Source organism: Podarcis muralis, chromosome 1 (assembly GCF_964188315.1).
Source record: "Podarcis muralis chromosome 1, rPodMur119.hap1.1, whole genome shotgun sequence".
In the NCBI taxonomy this organism is placed as follows: Eukaryota; Metazoa; Chordata; class Lepidosauria; order Squamata; family Lacertidae; genus Podarcis; species Podarcis muralis.
Genome location: NC_135655.1, coordinates 42952146 through 42970382, shown reverse-complemented (window position 1 = coordinate 42970382; position 18237 = coordinate 42952146). Strand labels below are relative to the sequence as shown.

At 44.0% G+C, this 18237-nt stretch overlaps 1 long non-coding RNA gene across 1 annotated transcript; it reads left to right on the top strand.

Moving 5' to 3' along the window:
• Positions 1-5218: 5218 nt before the first annotated feature.
• LOC144327484 (uncharacterized) lies at positions 5219-9712 on the top strand. The gene is made up of 3 exons (XR_013392550.1): positions 5219-5607; positions 7095-7258; positions 8898-9712. It is a non-coding gene; the product is annotated as an uncharacterized LOC144327484 (long non-coding RNA).
• Positions 9713-18237: the final 8525 nt, after the last annotated feature.

The following is an 18237-nucleotide window of genomic DNA, read 5'->3' as shown; positions in this document are numbered from 1 at the left end:
TTCTCAATCAAAGGCTCCAAAGATATCCAAGTCCCAAAGAAATATCTGTATGGCTTGCAGAATATGCAATATAGTCAGACAGTCGATAGTGCAGACAAGTGGGAATAACTTTTACATAGCTTCATTCTATCCTTCTGGGCTGTCTCTCCAAGGCCCAAGGCAATTTCCAACAATTAAACAATTGTAATGAGGCACGGATCCATAGTGTGCCTGTGCAGGGCTGCAGAAAACCACGGAAGGACCTTCAGTGGTAGAAACCTCATTCCTAATCCTTGTGGGTTCCAGCAATCACAAGGATTAATGGCTAGAAGAAGAAGAGTTTGGATTTGATATCCCGCTTTATCCCAAAGGAGTCTCAAAGTGGCTAACATTCTCCTTTCCCTTCCTCCCCCACAACAAACACTCTGTGAGGTGAGTGGGGCTGAGAGACTTCAGAGAAGTGTGACTAGCCCAAGGTCACCCAGCAGCTGCATGTGGAGGAGCGGAGACGCGAACCCGGTTCCCCAGATTACGAGACTACCGCTCTTAACCACTACACCATACTGGCTCTCAATACTGTCTAACAATAACAAGTGGTTTGGCAGGGTAAGTAAACAGACGAGAGTTGTCATACACTGCCCCAAGATCAATTTAATAGATGGCATAGATTTTTTTTTAAAAAAAATTCATTAACCAACAAATCCAGTTTGCACAACTAAAGTTGATTTGGAGGTCTTTTGCAACAAACCCGCTTCCCTAAAAATCTGAACTTTTCACAATTAAGAAAGTGACAGGGGAAATGCATGTTGCCTCATCTCCCTGCAAACAAATTAGGATGAATGCCTAATAAACAGATATTCTGGAAGCAACCTCTGTTTGTAAAACCTGCATTGACCAGAATGTTCATTTCTACTACAAGTCTTTTAAAAAAATAATAATTACCAGATTTTCTGCAGAAACAGTAAATCCAGATTATGGATTTATGATAACGTCTGGATGAAGATGACCTCTTGTGGATGCTGTGCAAAACTTGAGCAGCCCATAGTAAACTGCTGTGTGGAAGCCGTGTCTAGCATTTCTTTCGCAATGTTTCAGTGTCCACCAAAAGGCAGTGGATTGCAGTGCTCACAGTCTGAGAAACACTGGAGTAGGCCCATGGAGCAAGGAGGAGGCAAGAACACAAGTGTTGTGAGAGTATCTGAGACTGGATCATGAAGGGCTTGAGGGATAAAGTTTAGCCCATTGAATAGTTCTGGACACTCGTTGGAGTCCATTTATCATTCACTGCAAAGTAAACGGAGTTTACTTCCATCTCCCCACATCTGAAAGGAGGTACATAGCACAAATTGAAGTTTCTGAAGGTTCATCCACACTTCCACTTGTCCCGTGCCTAGAAAGCACAGGTCGAGGAATTTCTCTCTTGCCCTTCTTCTTTCCAAGGGAAAACCCACTCTTTGGTGCTAAATCAGAACAAACGTCCATCTGGAGGAAACCTAAATTGCTGCTTGCTCCGACTGAGCATTAAAGAGCGGTTCTCCCTGGGGGAAATCAGAGGGACAAGAGGAAGTATGATTGAGCCCTTGGTTGTCCCAAAGCGGGGGGGGGGGGGTCCTAGGTCAAATGCATCACAACACATGATATTGGCATGGTGGCAGGGACATACCTGATGAGCATGTGGAAGGCATATAATAAGGATAGGAGGTGGGAACAATGGTAGAATTCTAGCCTCTGCCCATCAATTCTCTAGCAATTCCAGTATATGATAAGGACTTGTAAAATGATGATAACACTTGCTGATAGCAGAGAGTTCTAAGATTCCAGCTATTAATAGACACAAGGGCTTTCTTTATTTCAGGTTTGTGGTGACTCAGTGATTGTCCCATCTGATGGCTGTTCATCCGCTTAAGGAAATTATGTGGTGGCCCCAGTCCAGTTGCTCTTGGACACAAATAATCACAAATAACAGATGTCACTTTGGACCCTCTTATTCTGGGGTCAGCAAACCTTTTCAGCAGGGGGCCGGTTCATTGTCCCTCAGACCTTGTGGGGGGCCAGACTATATTTTTTGGAGGGAAATGAACGAATTCCTATGCCCCACAAATAACCCAGAGATGCATTTTAAATAAAAGGACATAGTCTACTCATGTAAAAACACACTGATTCCCAGACCATCTGTGGGCCGAATTTAGAAGGTGATTGGGCCGGATCCGGCCCCTGGGCCTTAGTTTGCCTACCCCAGGGGTCTGCAACCTTTAAGACAAAAAGAGCCACTTGGACCCATTTCCGAAGGAAAAAGAACTGGGAGCCGCAAAACTCGTCATTATAAAAATAACTTTTTTGTCACTTTTTTATTATTTCTTTGTTTGACCCCTCAGAATTACTCCTCCTCATAGAAATCAACGTTAAATTAACAAGTTACCTTTGTGTGTGTGTGTGTTCTTCACTCCCCTTCAAAACAGTGACCAGCATACATGCCCCCTTTCAATGCAGTGACAGTGTACATGCCCCTTACAATGTAGGGTGTGGGCGGGCGGGAAGGTGACATCGGGACAGTGCGTGACTAACGCACGCACCGCCCCCATGCGACGTCACAGCCAGTACAGCGCCCGCCACAGTGGGGAGTGTCGGGGTGCACAATGCGCCTCCTCCCCTCGCTAGTATCCACCCCGGAGCCGCGGCAAAGGTGTAAAAGAGCCACATGCGGCTCCGGAGCCGCAGGTTGCAGACCCCTGGCCTACCCATACTCTTATTGGTACTCAGTGCAGAGGCCATTGGACTAGTAAACATGAAAATCTTGGAACTGGGGAAGTTGGAGTTTGCCCACACTGGTGGCTTTTCTGCTACAAAACATACACACAAACACACATGTAAATAGAAGATTTGTGAGGCTTCACATGGCCTATCTCTGTTTCTACTTCGGCAGGGGTAGACTTTGGTAATATTGCACTCTGAGCGAGGACAAAATCCCCCTCCCCTGTTCTTATTTTCACAATAATTAATTTTGGTACAGTTGCTTTTTAAATGGATCTTCTTCATATTATTATTATTTTGCGCCCCCTCAGCTTGGCGATCCATGTGGGGGAATTGCCAACACTGCCCTAAATCCGGCACTGGCTCCAGTTCCCATTTCTTTGCCCCAACATTAAAGAGTTTTCACCCAGAAATCTCCTGCTGCCCTTTCTTGGTCACTCCTCTTGAAAAAAGAAGAAACATTTTTTAAGGGTAGGTTTCTACCCATGCACTTATTTCAAGGAGCATAGCACATGGCTTGGTTCCCTTTGGAATAAGGTCACTGGAGGCTAAACATTGTCACTTTCCTTTAGCAGAAACTGAACCTGCCTTCTTACAATTCCAGGAAATTCAAAGACAGAGCATCCTCATCCTCTGCCTGCAGACTTCTAGCAAGGGAGAGCCCAACTTCTAGGTAACGGGTCCTTTGCAGAACTGCTCTCACTGTTAATAAATAATCTTCTCATATTCCACAGAAATCTCCCCTCCTTTAACTTAAGCCTGATAGCAGAGCATATGACAGCAGAGGAAAAACCCCATCTTTGCCCTTTTCTATAAATGGTGTTCAAACATTACCTTCAACAAGTGTACAGTCTGGGCACCTGTATACACAAATAGCTGAGCTATACTCTCATCCGGTTTTTCACATATAATGCTCCTCCTCCCTTAGAGCTGCCACTGTAGCCAATCACCCCACTGCCGCTTCCAGAGACAGATACAGGCAGAAGCCACAAATCCATTCCAGATCCATCCCAGCCTTTTTATTCTGCCTGTCTCTCTCTGCTGGCTTCCCTTGCTCCACAGGTTTTTGAAACATTAAGGGGTGCGTGGGCACACCCCCTACAGGTGAGACTAAATTGCCTTCCACATGTGGATGGCAGGGATCTGTAGTGCCAATCCTCAAAAAAAGAGCTGAGCTACCTTTGTGACCTCCTGCAGTTTCTGAAGAAGGCTGCACTGACCTTGTGCATACTGCTCCCCTTCCATCTTCCGCCACTCACGAAACGTACTTTAAATGCAAAGCCCTGTGAAGGGGCTTCTTTCTAGCATACAGGGACAAAGCCCCACACCACACTTAAAAGGTGGAAGGTGGCGCCTGTTCTTGTTGACAGATCTCACAGTGTTAAATTGGGGATCATGGTCTTGGAACCCTCCAGGCTTGTTTTAGTTTGACTCATTAATCTAACTGAAGCTTTGCTTGCTTCAGATAATGCAAGGATTAACTGGACAGCAAAACAAACAGAAGCCTGAATAACTGCCCAGGTTATCGCCTCTTCCCTTCTACCAATAAAATTCAAGAGAAGATTAATAAAGGGGGATACTAAATCTTTCTCTCGCTCTCTGTCTGACGGCTTTATCGCTAAAATTCCTTGCAGGATTTCATTGTCAAGAATATCGATCAGACGGTCACAAAATACATAGAAAAATGAGCACAAATTATTATCCCACGCCTGATCACTTAGCTGCTGTTGTCATTAAAAAACAACAACACCCTGATATTTTAAAATATTTCCATTTAGATAAACTTGTGAAAAGTCTAAAGATAATACTTAAAACAAGGTGGAAGCAATGAAGAATTATTCTTGGAAGCCATACAAGGCAAGGTTTGGGTTGTGTGTGTGTGTGTGTGTGTGTGTTTTGCCTTCTTAAAGTCAAGCCTTACATTCTCCAGGAGATAAATTACAGTGGCAGGATCAATCTTAATTCTTCCAGACGATACTGATGGTGGGGTTTTATGTGCAATAAAGGCAATATTTAAAAACAACAGGTGTTAGATGCACAACTGGTTTTAGGGTGGCCAGATGCAAAAGAGAACAGGGATCTGGTTCTACACCTGCTTAAAATCCTTCTTCTACACATCTAGAGCTGCATCCTCTCTTGCATCTGGCCACCCTGCTGGCATTGTCCATGTTTCACATAGTTCAGGCTGCAAACCTGTGCATACGTTCACAGGGAGTAAGTCCTCTGAGTCTTATGCCCAAAGAAACCGTGCATATCACTGTGTTGCATGTTGCTGATTTCTTTTATTGTCTTCCTTAGGCTATGTAAACCACTTTTCCTTTCTGACATGAAAGTAATAAATGAAAAAGGAAAGTAAAACAGCAACACCACCAAACCATGTCAAACAGTGTCAAACGGCATGGTGCAAGCCACACTAAGGCTCTGTGTATCTGGGCAAGCAGCCAGGGGGCAAAGTTCAGCCCTGGCGTCTCCCGGGCCGGCTGCTTTCTCCTGGTTGCTCCCTCTTGCCACTGCTGCCAGGACTGGCCGCTTCAAAGCCTCGAGTGAAAGGAAAAGAAAGAGATTGCATTTGCCGGTGCTATAGAGCTGCAGTGGCAAATAAAAGAGCAGGACAGGGGTGGTGACCTTATGGTCCTCCAGATGTTGCTGGACTACAGTTCCCATTATGCCTCACTACTGCCCGTGTTGACTGCGGCTGATGGGAGATGTAGTCCAATGGCATCTGCAGGCCCACAGACTTCCCCATCCCTGCAATAAAAGAAAGGCTATGAGTGATGTAGAAGATTATGTCCCTGACCCCCTGCCCACCAACCGGACTGGCAGCTGAAGCTTACTTTTGCAGCAGCAAGAGGATGGTTTATTCCAGCAAACCTGAAGGTACCTGGCTATTTTATAGCAATGGTTCTCAGAGGGGTGGTACTGCCCTCTGGGATTACCCAGGGGGGCACTAAAAGACAAGCGGGTAGCAGAGGGATGCTGGTAGTCGAAACGAGCTGGTATTGCTGGATCAAACTCATCATTTTTGTTGAATTAATGAAGCTAAACAGTTTTAATTGGATTTTGAATAAATGCTGAATCAGTTGTTATTATTTTGAATTTTATTGAGTTATTATCTTCCTTAGTGGGATGGGCAGACTGCTATTTTGAACAATGTTTTTTTATCAAGTAGGGCAGCATGCTCTGGGGATGAGTTTATGGAAACACGGGAGTGGGTGTTCAGAGGGTGCAAGACAGCCTGTGCGCCTGAGGCAGCTGCCTCACTCTACCTAATTGTAGGAATGTCCCTGCATCTCTCTCAACATCCTTTGTACTGATTGGCAGCAGCTTTGCAATGTTCCATAGAGGTGTCTTCTCCAGGCCCCATCTTGCAATGCCAGGGATAAACTTGGGATCGTATGCATGCAATGCTTGTCCTCTGTCACCAAGCTATGACACTTCCCCTTAGTGGCAGTCGGAGAGGAGGAAGAACCTAGGCTAGCATACCAGGGTGGGAAGGAATGCTCCCTGTGAAGTTATTCACAAGCTGATGTATACTGGACCAAGGGCTTATGGTTTGTAAATAGCTCAGTTTCACTGAGAACTGTTCCTGGGTGTTTCTTTGATTGACAAATTTGCTCAAAGTCCTCCCAATAAATTTGGGAGATTGACCCGAGAATTCATTACTGTTGACTCTTCCCACCTGGCTCACGTATAACATAAGAGGAAACGTACTGGGGAAGTCAATGGCCTGTCGTTGCTGATGAGGCTGGGAAAGTTCAGTGCGTCAAGCTAATCCCTCTGAGCAATTGCACCTGATTGTCTGTTCCTGGGATCCTGTGCACTCAAGGGCAGGATGAGGCAAAGGCCTGCAGTTGCTTCAGTTTGGACTGAACTGGATGGTGCTGCACAGGGTCGATCCCTGCCTGATATTTTATAGGTGACATTTCAAGATCCACTTGAAGGATCATGTCCCAATACTAATATTAATCTCAGTCGCTTTGGCTTCTTATGCTTATCCTATGCACACTTCCTACCAATTAAATCCCATTGAAAGGGGGGACAAAGTGGTGAGATTGGCTTCTCTATGAAGGCACGGACAGTTGATTGGGCCCTATGTTTCTCCAGCTGGTATGATTCAGTAAGCTGCATGTCCCATCCTTAGGGCTGAGTTGATTATCACAGCTATGGCTCAGTAGGGAAGTCTTGTATTTTGGGTAATCTCTTCCAGCTCTTAGATCCCACATGAACCATGTATTTTATTTATTTTGAGCTTTTGTATACTGTTTTCTGTTGCAAGTGCTTGTGAAGCAAATAATATCATGTAGCTCTGTTTACTTCTTTTGGAACTTCCTCCCACCCCAAAACAAATGCGTGGACTCCCACAGTCTAGATCAGAACCTCAGAGGAAGCCTGAAGGTTAAAGACTCCCAGGGTCCTGATGGGGATCAGGGGGCCACATACTGGAAGGAAAAGCTTGCACCCAAGGGTAGTTCCTCCCTTGCTTCCAAATTATGCTACATGCAGCTGTGATGAATATCTTCTCATACAGGTGACTTGTGCTTTTATTGCCCTTATCTTGGCTCAAATTGTTACTGCATAAATGCTATTGCTTTCTCATAGTATTTTAGTACTTCTACTTCTGGTACCAGCTGAAATCAGGAAGTGCTAAAGCTGGTGGAAATACATAAATCTTTCCCCCCATTTATTTAAAATAATTTATATCCTGCTATTCCTACCTAAGGAGAGCAGAGTGGTGTACATTAAAAAGTGTAAAGCAATACGGGCAAACAAAAACGAAGCCCACGGTTGTCAAAACATCTAGGAGGGCCATGGGTGTCTGCAGAAATAATTGGGGCTGGGGGAGATCTAGGGGTTTATCCACACTTACCTTTTCCCACACTTTTTCCAGGCACAGGTCCACCCTTCAGAGCTCTTGTCCAAGCATTGTTGTTGTTGCTGCTGCTGTTGTTTGTCCTGGAGCTTTCCTCATGAAAATCTGCTCTTTGGTGCTCAGTTGGAGCAAACATCAATTCGAGTTTTCTACAGATTGTTCTTTGCTCCAATTGAGCTTCAAAGAGCGGGGTTTCAGGGGGAAAGCTCTCAGGCCTCAATATGAGACCTTCCGATGAGACCAATATGCGACCTTCAGACCACTTTCTGAATCTGGTTTGTTTTCTGACCTATTCTAGCAGTGTTTATTCCCAGAGCACAACCTCACTTCTTCTTGCAAGTGGTGTTCAGGCACACACAAGGAAGTAAACAAAAGGGACTCAGGGGGGCTTTGGCTCCATTAAAAAAAAAAGGAAAGGAAAAATGCAGAGTTTGCCAAATGGAAAAGGACGAGGGAAGGAAACTATTGGCGGACATTCAACGGGAAAGTCACAAACAAAGAGACACACCAAAAGCAAACTTGGAGAGCAAGCCTAAGAAATATTTTCAGCAAAGAATCTTTATGCTGCCAATAGTGCAATTTTTCTTTAAGCAATATCTCAACAGTGCACTGACATGCACAACCATGGAATATTAGTACAGATGTCTCTGCTAGCAATATTATTCTGATATGTAAATGCAACCCTTTATACGGGTGGTTGTCATTGCTAACTTTGCTGGCTTAGTGCCACAGATGCCACAGTGTTGATGTTGTTAAACAATGGTTATAAATACAAGGCTGGCTGAAAACACTTTGATGCCTGAGGCAGAAAATCTAAATGTTACTGCCAACCCACAAAATATATACAGTAATCTGAATCAACTGACAGGCATTCATGGCTGAACAGGGAATGGGAACATGAGTAGATGGCATGAAGCCATACTGGCCCTGCCTGCTCCACCCCTGTCCGCACCTTGTTGAACCTGATAACACAGAGTTACTGATCACAGAAAGGCTTCTAAGCCTGCTCAATGTGCGAAGTGTGAAGATGCTTCTGGTAGGGTCAGAGCTGTTGGGTTGGGGGGCTGGCACATGCAGCCCTGCTTCCCCTCCACTGACTGAAAATTGTACCACTTAAGGAGCTCTGATTGATGCCCTTTAGGTAAATAACAGGTCTCCAAAATAAATAAATGATGGTCAGACACGGCAAGACTGGGAAAGGTGGTGTTTTATAATCCCTCGAATTCCACATATCACTGATTTTCTAAACAGCAGGCATCTAAAGGCGCTAACCCCTCAAATCCTGGCTCCTTTTCAGGATCGATGACGGGCAGCTTTAATATGCTCCTTGTGAATTTCACTCCATCGCAACAAGAGCCCAGCTCCCACTGGAACAATAGCTGGGGAGAGGGAACGGGCATCAGAAGTTCCAAACTACAAACAGGAAACACTCTACATGTCTTCAAAGCATTTATAAACACTGGAAGTTGAGCAGAACTGAGGAGAGCAACTGTGCCAGACCAATTGCGCTTGTCCAAAAGCTGCATATGCCGTTACCGGAGAATAAATTTGTGAGGCACAGTCATCATCTATCCTGTTTTTGTACAAAGGCAGGCACATGACCAAAAAGAAAGCTTTGCCTGACACGGCAATCTTAATTTTCAAAAGCCTTACTTGTTCGCCGAAAGTAGAGTTGGGCCTCTGCCGGAGAGCAAGCGATAAAGAGGGGGCTTAAAGTATGCTGTTACTGTTGTGTCTTTTTAATGATATGTTTTTTGGTTTTACATTTTATTGTACATTGCCTTGGGCTCCTCTGCCAGTAAGTGTGATATAGAAATGCAACAAATAGACAAAGAGTGTGGGGACTCTAAATCCACTGATGTGAACTTGACCTCTCAATCTACATGTCTTCTTTTCTTGCCCTATTGTTCAAATGAGGCAGCACAATTATATTTACATTATTAGATTCTGCTGCCCTCCGGGCAGGGGCTTGTGAGTAGGTATTTAATATTGTAAACAGGTTGTTCAGATATTACAAAATGATTTTTTAAAAAAGGATTTCCCCTGGAAAGGATATGGCATGAAATGAGGGGAAAACACAGGCTGGCATTTTGATGCCAATGATTTCATATGGATGATGATAATGATGATGATGATGATGATGATGATGATAATAATAATAATAATAATTAATGTGCACAAGGAGTGCCCAACAATAGACATCTGAGCTTAAGCACCTCCAACCTCCCACATTCATGTTATACAAGTTTATAAGTTCGTGGCCAAGAAAGCAATTCCATTCAAAATTTCAGAATGTACATAACACAATTTGCTTTCTGAAAATCCCAAATGATTCTATTGGAACAGTACCTAAATCAGATTTGCCCACCTGCTACTCTCTGCCGTTTGGTAACTCAGCTTTGATATTTCAAGACTGTTCATCTAGGCAGCCCTGTGAATTGTTAATAGCAGGGGTCAGCAACCTGCGGCCCATGGGGGTCGTTTAAACGGCCCCCAAGCCGCCCCCGAACCGAGCTGCCTGCTCAGCGAGTCCCAATGTGCTGCACTAAACCGGCACAGCGCGGAGTGGGGACTCCCTTCTGCAGCGCCAGAAATCCATGGGAGTGAACCAGCCCAGGCAAGGTAAACCTTGCCATCCCCTGGTTAATAGTATGTGCATGCAGAGGGAAATTTGGAAGCTTCCTGTTAAATCAAAGCACTTTGGCATGGAAGTCTAACCCACCGATTTCAGCAGAAACTATTTCTGTGTGATTTGCATTGTGGCAAAGTATAAATGCACTCTTTCACATCAGCCTTCCCTAACCTGGTAGCCTCTAAATATTTTGGACTACAACTCTCATCTAGCATGTCTGACTGACAGGGGCTGATGGGAATTGTAGTCCTAAACACCTGGAGGGCACTGGGTTGGGGAAGGTTCATTCAAGCAACTTGCAGATTTGTACTAGAGCTCTGATGTTTGTCCCTGGATTTCCCCTGCTTCTTTGTTAGTTGCAGATACATTAAAAACAACAAAACCTCACTAATTAGAGAAGGGGGGGAAACCTTTGTTATTGTCTCTGAGCTTCTGTAGCATAAAGTTCCAGGATTCTTTTATTCCCAGCTGCTGGATTCAGAAAGCTTTTCCTTTTCAAACTTCCTGTTCACACAGGGCTGGGGTGGGAAGTGGGAGAGGGAGGCTAGGCACTGAAGGAAAAGGGATTAACTGTTTCTCTCCTCTGACCTCGGGAAAGATCTCTCTGTGAAAGTGGCAGCATGTATCTCTAGGAATTATAAATGATGTGACACAAAAAAGGGCAGGAAGTAACAGTCTTGACAATATGACACACAAACACGCATACCCAGACATTGTTATAATGTTAGAATCTTAGCCTATACAGAGTGGAACTTCCAGACTTCAGATTTGGATAAACTCTCAAACATAATTCAAAAAAGCAAAATAGACTGGGAAAGTGGCTCACTTGTGGCACCAAAACACCTTTTTATTATTATTTAAAACATTTATACACCATCAAAACCCTAAGCACATTTTGCATATTGGCATTCTCTAATGTAATGGCAAAATCTGCTTCAGCTAGAACATGCAGTTGCTTAAGACATAAGCAATCCTTCGAAAAATAATCTTTATTTTTGCATTTTCAGGAGTGTTGCAAAAGTACAAGCATGTAACAAAAATGGCTGCTTGGAGCCAATGCCACCCTGGTTGTGATTGCTAGAGACTTCTGGTCATGTGAGGGAGTGGGAAGGAGGAAGACATGTTTTCCACAGATGTATCCCCTCCAGTTACAGCATCCTGTCCTACCTTGGACGCCATTTTGGATGGTCCTCCAACCCTCAGGGGCAGCTTTCAGGGGCTCAAGGGGCTGCAGCAGGAAGGAGATGGGAAATTCCCATTCCACAAGCAGAACTCTGTGCACACGTCTTAGAATCTAAGCTTATACAATATTTATTTTATTTATTCATTTCATAAAATTCATACACTGTTTGACTGTAAAAAAAACACCAAGCAAACTCAAAGTGACATCATGGGAGGGGGGTTCCAGTTATTCCTCTCTTGCCCTTGGAAGAAGAAGAAGAAGCTGCTGCAGGACATGTGCTGTGAGCAACATCATGGGGTGTTTCTAGGACTAAGGTGAAGCTGTGAAGCTCCCTTGCTGATTTTGCTATTGGAGGCTGCATGTTGTTTAAGGAACCTTGTTATATTTATATTGGAATGTGGTTAGATATTCATAGAATCATAGAATTGTAGAATTTTAGAGTTGGAGGGTCAGCCCCCAGCAGTACAGGAATCTTTTGCCCAATGTGGGGTTCGAACCCACCACTCTGATATTAACAGTTTCATTCTCTACCACAGGCATAGGCAAACTCAGCCCTCCAGATGTTTGGGACTACAATCCCCACCATCCCTGAGCACTGATCCTGTTAGCTAGGGATGATGGGAGTTGTAGTCCCAAAACATCTGGAAGGCTGAGTTTGCCTATGCCTGCTCTACCAGCTGAGCCAGGTCATTGAATTTGCTCAGGGGCGCCGACTTATAAAAAATATTGGGGGGGTCCATACTGGCGGCAGGATGGCAGTGGTGCTTTTGCATGCAAGAACCGGCCTGCCCTCCCCAGGCTTCGCGCCGGGAGGCGGCCACCCCCTCCTACCAACGTCACCTTAGCCGAACCCAGAAAAAAAGCCCCGCTCCGGCGGCAGGAACTCCCGTCCCCTCCATTCTCCCCTCACCCCGGTCCCTCGCCGGCGACGAATACGCCGTTCCTCGGCCCCGCGGCTCCATTCCTTTCTAAAGTCCTGCCGCTGGGGGTCTTCCTCTGACTGACCGACCTGCCCGCCCCTTCTCAGGAGCTCCCGGTCACTTTGGGAGGCGCGCGCCGGAGTCCCCTGCGCGGTTTTTGGCAAGGTGCCTAATAATTTTCTTAAATTATTGGGGGGGCAGAGCCCCCCCCAAACGAATTTTTGAGGGGGCTCGGGCCCCCTCAGGCCCCATGGAGTCAGCGCCTATGAATTTGCTATTGTTTTGCTCTTTTATAGTGAATTCTTTTTGGTAGTGTTTGCTTGAAATGCTCTCATTTCTTTTGCTGTAAGCCACTTTGAGCATGCTTTGTTTTTTTGGGTGCAAACATGGCATACAAATTTAATGAATGAATTTAAATTAATAATAATAATAATAATAATAATAATAATAATAATAATAATGTGTTATCAAAGGATCTAGGTGCTATTCAAGGATAACATTGAGAAGGCCCTGATACAATCTAGAATAGGAGTTGTGGTTTTTTTTAGTAATTCTAATTACTAGAACCTCAAGGTCTACTAACAAAAGACAAAACAGTGGCTTAGGGTTGAAGGAAGTAGTGCCTATATTTAAGGAGCGTGCTGCCTATGAGCACATGATTGAGACCAAGCATTTGTTTTCATTATCAGAAGCTGAGCTTGCAGTTCTTTCACGCAAAAATCCACTCCTGGTTTTCCCCAAACCTTTCGTCATTTCAGCAACTTACTTTCCATGAGGAATTGGCCTTTTTGTTATGGTTAAAACAACTGAGAGTCAGAAACCCTTGCAGATCTTCCGCAAATCACCCAGCAATTCAGCATTAGATCCTGACATATCTTCTGCCCACTCCTGAGCTAGCATGTGTGGAAAGTGATCTATCAGCAATGTCACCTTTGCTTGTCACCTTGAATAACCTCAAAGGGCACATGATAGTGGTGTAGCTGCTCACCTGTTCCTTCCAGGAATCTAGTCTAGTGCACAGAAAGACACCAGCAAGGTGATTCTAGCTTCTCTAAGGCTGCACATGCAACCTACCAAATTAGAGTTGGATTAATGTTTACCAGTAAACAGAGTCATAGTTCACTACAAACACAGAAGCCAGCCTCAGAGTTTCATGCACCTCCTGGGAACAGCATGAATCAAAACAAGACCTTAGTACAGTTCACCACTCTAATTGCATTGTGAGGGAACTTGAAGGCTGGGAAGTGTGTAAAGGAAGGACTAGAGTTACGATAACCTTTAAAAGCAAAAGCGAGAACATGTTCTTTTTAAGCCAGGTTTTTCGGCAAGCGTACTTGTACACTTCCTCCTCCTCATTCAGCCCTCTTCTTCTTTCCATTAGTGGAATAGAAGAGGGGAACACAGGGGAGCACAGGACTTGTGGATTATGCCCATCCACACCCTACACCCAAAACAGACATGATCATGTCATCTTCTGAGGGTCTCGATGGTCTGTGAAATATACTCAGAGTCGAGAGTGGATTTCATGCTCTTTATTCAGCTCATAGTGGTGAGGAGGAATGAATGTTTCCCCAAAGTATCTGCTTTATATACATTATTTACACAATGGGCTGCACGTGATTGGCTAATTCCGGAATTCTCCTGCAGGCCAATCAGGTTGTGGATTCACTTCCATCTGGAGCTGGATTGGGTGGCTCCTGCAGACCAATCATACAGCTGCATTGTTCTAGGACCAATCAGACTGCTGCATTCTGAATCCTATTGTTCTAGGACCAACCAGACTGCTGCATTTTGGATCCTATTGTTCTAGGACCAATCAGACTGCTGCATTTTGGATCCTATTGTTCTAGGACCAATCAGACTGCTGCATTTTGGATCCTATTCAACTCAGTACATAACAGTCTGGCAAGCAGATGAGGTGACAATCGGGTTTTCAAGTTTGTTTGCAAGAGTTTAGCACAGAGGAAGCCAGAGAATGAAGGAAAGAAATGATCTTTGATGGGAATGTTTCCCATATTTCATCGTAGCAATTTAAATGGTGACGCTTCCTTGCAATTTCTGATGAAAAGGAAAGGTTGCGTTTATCAGTTGTCTGAAGGCTCCAGGTGTTTCATAGACAGATGCCGTGCAATCAGAAGCCAACATGACAAAGTTCATTGGAGCTTCCTGCCTTGTGTGATGGGTAGGTGTCATTTGTCACAAGCAGTGTCCCCAACAGCCACTATCCAAAAGGTGCCTGTGACTTTTGCACAACCATATTTGTCCCTATGCTCACTACCAGCTGTTGCGGGACAAATAGCAGGGTGGGAGAAAATACTGTATTTACCCTGGAACAAAATATTGTGGCTTGGAGGCAAATGAAGTGTAATATTTCTAGACCTTGATTCAGGTAGGTAGCTGTGTTGGTCTGGCGCAGTCGAAATAAATTAAAAAATTGCCCAGTAGCACCTTAGAGACCAACTAAGTTTGTTCTGTGTATCTGAAGAAGTGTGCATGCACATGAAATCTTATACCTTAGTTGGTCTCTAAGGTGCTACTGGACAATTTTTAATTTTTTAAAAATATTATTTCTAGACCTTCTTAATTCTAGCTCCCCACTTAGGCAGATCCCTTAATGGCAACTTTATTTTCTTTTTTGCAGTAGATGAAACTTCTTTTTGTCCAGGTATTTTAATGCTGAATCTTAAAGATCTTGGCTGCAATGCTGACGCTCTTTATGCTGATTGACCGCTCTGCTTTGTGTTTTGTAAACTCTTATTGATTATTCTGGTTTTACATAAGCTGCTCTGCGAGCCTTATCAGCGGAACAACAAGGCAAAAATATCTCAAATACAAACAAACAAACACCTCTGCAACAAACTACAGTGGTACCTCAGTCTATGAACTATTCGGGTTATGAACTCCACAAAACCGGAACTATTGTTCCGGTTAGTGAACTTTACTTCGGTCAACGAACGGTGGAAGAGCACCAGCGGCGGGAGGCCTTATTAGGGAAAGCGTGCTTCGGTTTAAGAATGGCTTCAGTGTAAGAGCAGAATTAAGTTCATAAACTGAGGTACCACAGTAAATTGAAAAAAGCAGTATGGATTTTCTGTAACAAGCACATCATGGCTTTTAACTAAGCATTTATGGTGCTAGTTTGCACATACTCTGAAACTGCCAATAGTAATTCCTGTAAAACCTGCCTGTTTAGGTTGGTCTTTGTTTAGTGGTTTAAGAACATTGTATGTAAGCTCAGTCCTTTCCTCTAAAGAGCTTTGCCCCCACTTCCTGTACCACAAACTTCACCCCCATTCCACCTTTTCTGAGCTTCACCTTAATTTGGCCTCACCTTGCCTGACACTGCCTGGAACACACATCATATTAGGGCTGGGATAGCTCAGTTGGTAGAGCACGAGACTCTTAATCTCAGGGTCATGGGTTTGAGCCTGGTGTTGGGTGAAAGACGGTTGCCTTGTAGGGAATTGGACTAGATGACTCTTGTATTTAGGTGTTCTGTTGGAAGCTGCCCAGAGTGGCTGGGGAAACCCAGCCAGATGGGTGGGGTATAAATAATAAATTATTATTATTATTATTATTATTATTATTATTATGGTCCCTTCCAACTCTATAATTCTATATAGAGTTCTATATATAGTGTGCAGATTAGGAATGGACAAATCTGTCAGTTTTTGTTCTCCAAGTTTCTATTCCCCCCAATTTTAAATTTAGTTCTCCACATTTCTATTTTTTCGAATTCTGATAAAAATCCAACAGTATTTTAGTGTGAATTTTCCAGAGAAAGACCTTTTGCATGCAGTTTTGAATAATATACACATTTTTTTCAAGTAATCTTTCGTAATATATTGCATTTTTCTACATTATTTTCAAAAACAGTGCCTTCTGTTTGGTTGGAGAACTGCATCGCAAAATTCGGAGATGTGTGAATTTTAATAGATAGCTGTGTTCCGGTTCGTGTCTTGGTTTGAGAAGTGTGAATTAGGTAGTTTCTCATTAAAATGTAAACAAAATTAATTCTTTCCTCCAACCTCACTATGCATGCACACTGCTCCAAAGTTACCATGGTGCTCCTCCCCTGCTCCGGCTGCGCTGTGGATAAAACCAGCCAGAATCTAACTTGCTGTGCTGTTTGTTTCCTCCAAACAAACCACGAGCAGTTACCAAGGTTTCTTCTTGGCTTGCTATTTGTGGTATGTTTGGAGGAAGCAAACTACAGGACTGGGCTCAGACGACATGAAAAGTAGGCTCTGGGTGATTTAACCCGTGTTCGCACCAGGAGTGGGGGAGGGGCACAGTGGGAACATTTGAGTAGCATTCTGCTCATTCACATGAAAGCATAACTTGCTTTAAACTATGGATTAATGTGACATGCCATGACTTTACCACATCTGAGCACTGCAAGTTACATGTGTAAACATTACTTTATCCGTACTGCAAGCCATTCACCACTGGCCTTCATGTTTAGTGGTGCTCACCATCAGTTATTGAATTTCCTCCAACCACTGACACAGATCACTGTATGATGACCTTGACCCACATAGTGAATACTACTATTTGGCATGGTCAAGAGGTGGGGAGTCCATCAAGGCCATGCCTATTCCTGGGGTGAAAGTAATGCCTTCATTAGCTGTCATAAGTATGAATACTTACACCGTATGAAGGAGCTTCTCCACCCCCATCGTTAAGCCAGGACACTGAGGTCCAGCACCGAGGGTCTTCTGGCAGTTCCCTCACTGCGAGAAGCAAAGTTACAGGGAACCAGGCAGAGGGCCTTCTCGGTAGTGGTGCCCACCCTGTGGAATGCCCTCCCACCAGATGTCAAGGAAATAAACAACTATCTGAGTTTTAGAAGACATATGAAGGCAGCCCTGCTTAGGGAAGTTTTTAATGTTTGATGTTTTAACATGTTTTAAATATTCTTTTGGGAGCCACCCAGAGTGGCTGGGGAAACCCAGTCAGATGGGTGGGGTATAAATAATAAATTGTTGTTGTTGTTGTCTATCTACTTGGCTTCTGGCATGGTGTTCATTGGACTCCGATACCCACTTTCTTGGAACTAGGGCTGTGCTAAATTTTCATATTCAGACTGAATATTCATAGTTCTGAGTCTTAGGTCAAAAACAAGAGTTTATGGAGGTAAGAATTACTTCCCTGAATTACTTATGATTGTGGAAATACTGCAGCCTGCAGAAAGAATCCTGTTGATCTTCTGAGAAATGAGATCAAGACACAATGCTCTTTCCCACCCAGCTCCAGGATTCGATCTATACTTCTGCAGATGTGCTTTCAAAAGCACATCTGGGTTTATTGGGTTTTATAAGTTGGCTGCTTCCTTCCTTCCAAGCAGGAAGCTGGAGCAGAGCTCTGTGTTCAGTGTGCTGGGGAGTGTGTGGAAGTGCAGAAGGAAAGACCAGAGCTGACTTTCTGGTGTGTTCTTCCACCATACACACTTTTTCCATACTTGTACATGAGCTGTTTATAGCCAAACTATGTCCATTCCCACATTTGCTTTGGAGAACCTTTCCAGACATTGTCCCCAAGCAACACCTTGTTTCTGAGCTATTAGAAGACCTTTCCATTCAGATGCAAATGAAGTCCTTCCTGACAACAAGCGTTGAGTAATTCTGACGTCAATACAGGAGCCGTAGCTGGACATTCCAATAATAGACCTGCCATTTGGAAAAAAGAGTGGAAAGGAAGCAACTGCAGATACTTGAGAGGAGCAGTTCTTTGGGAGATAGGGAGCTGCAGAAAGAGGAGATGGGCAGAGGTAACCATGTTTTACGATCAGCTCCCTTGAAATGTTGTGTGATGGTAAATGCAGTTGCCCTCAAATATTTTCAAGTGTGACCAGAATCAAAGTGGGGTGGTATTTGAAGACTAACAATGCAAATCTGTGCAC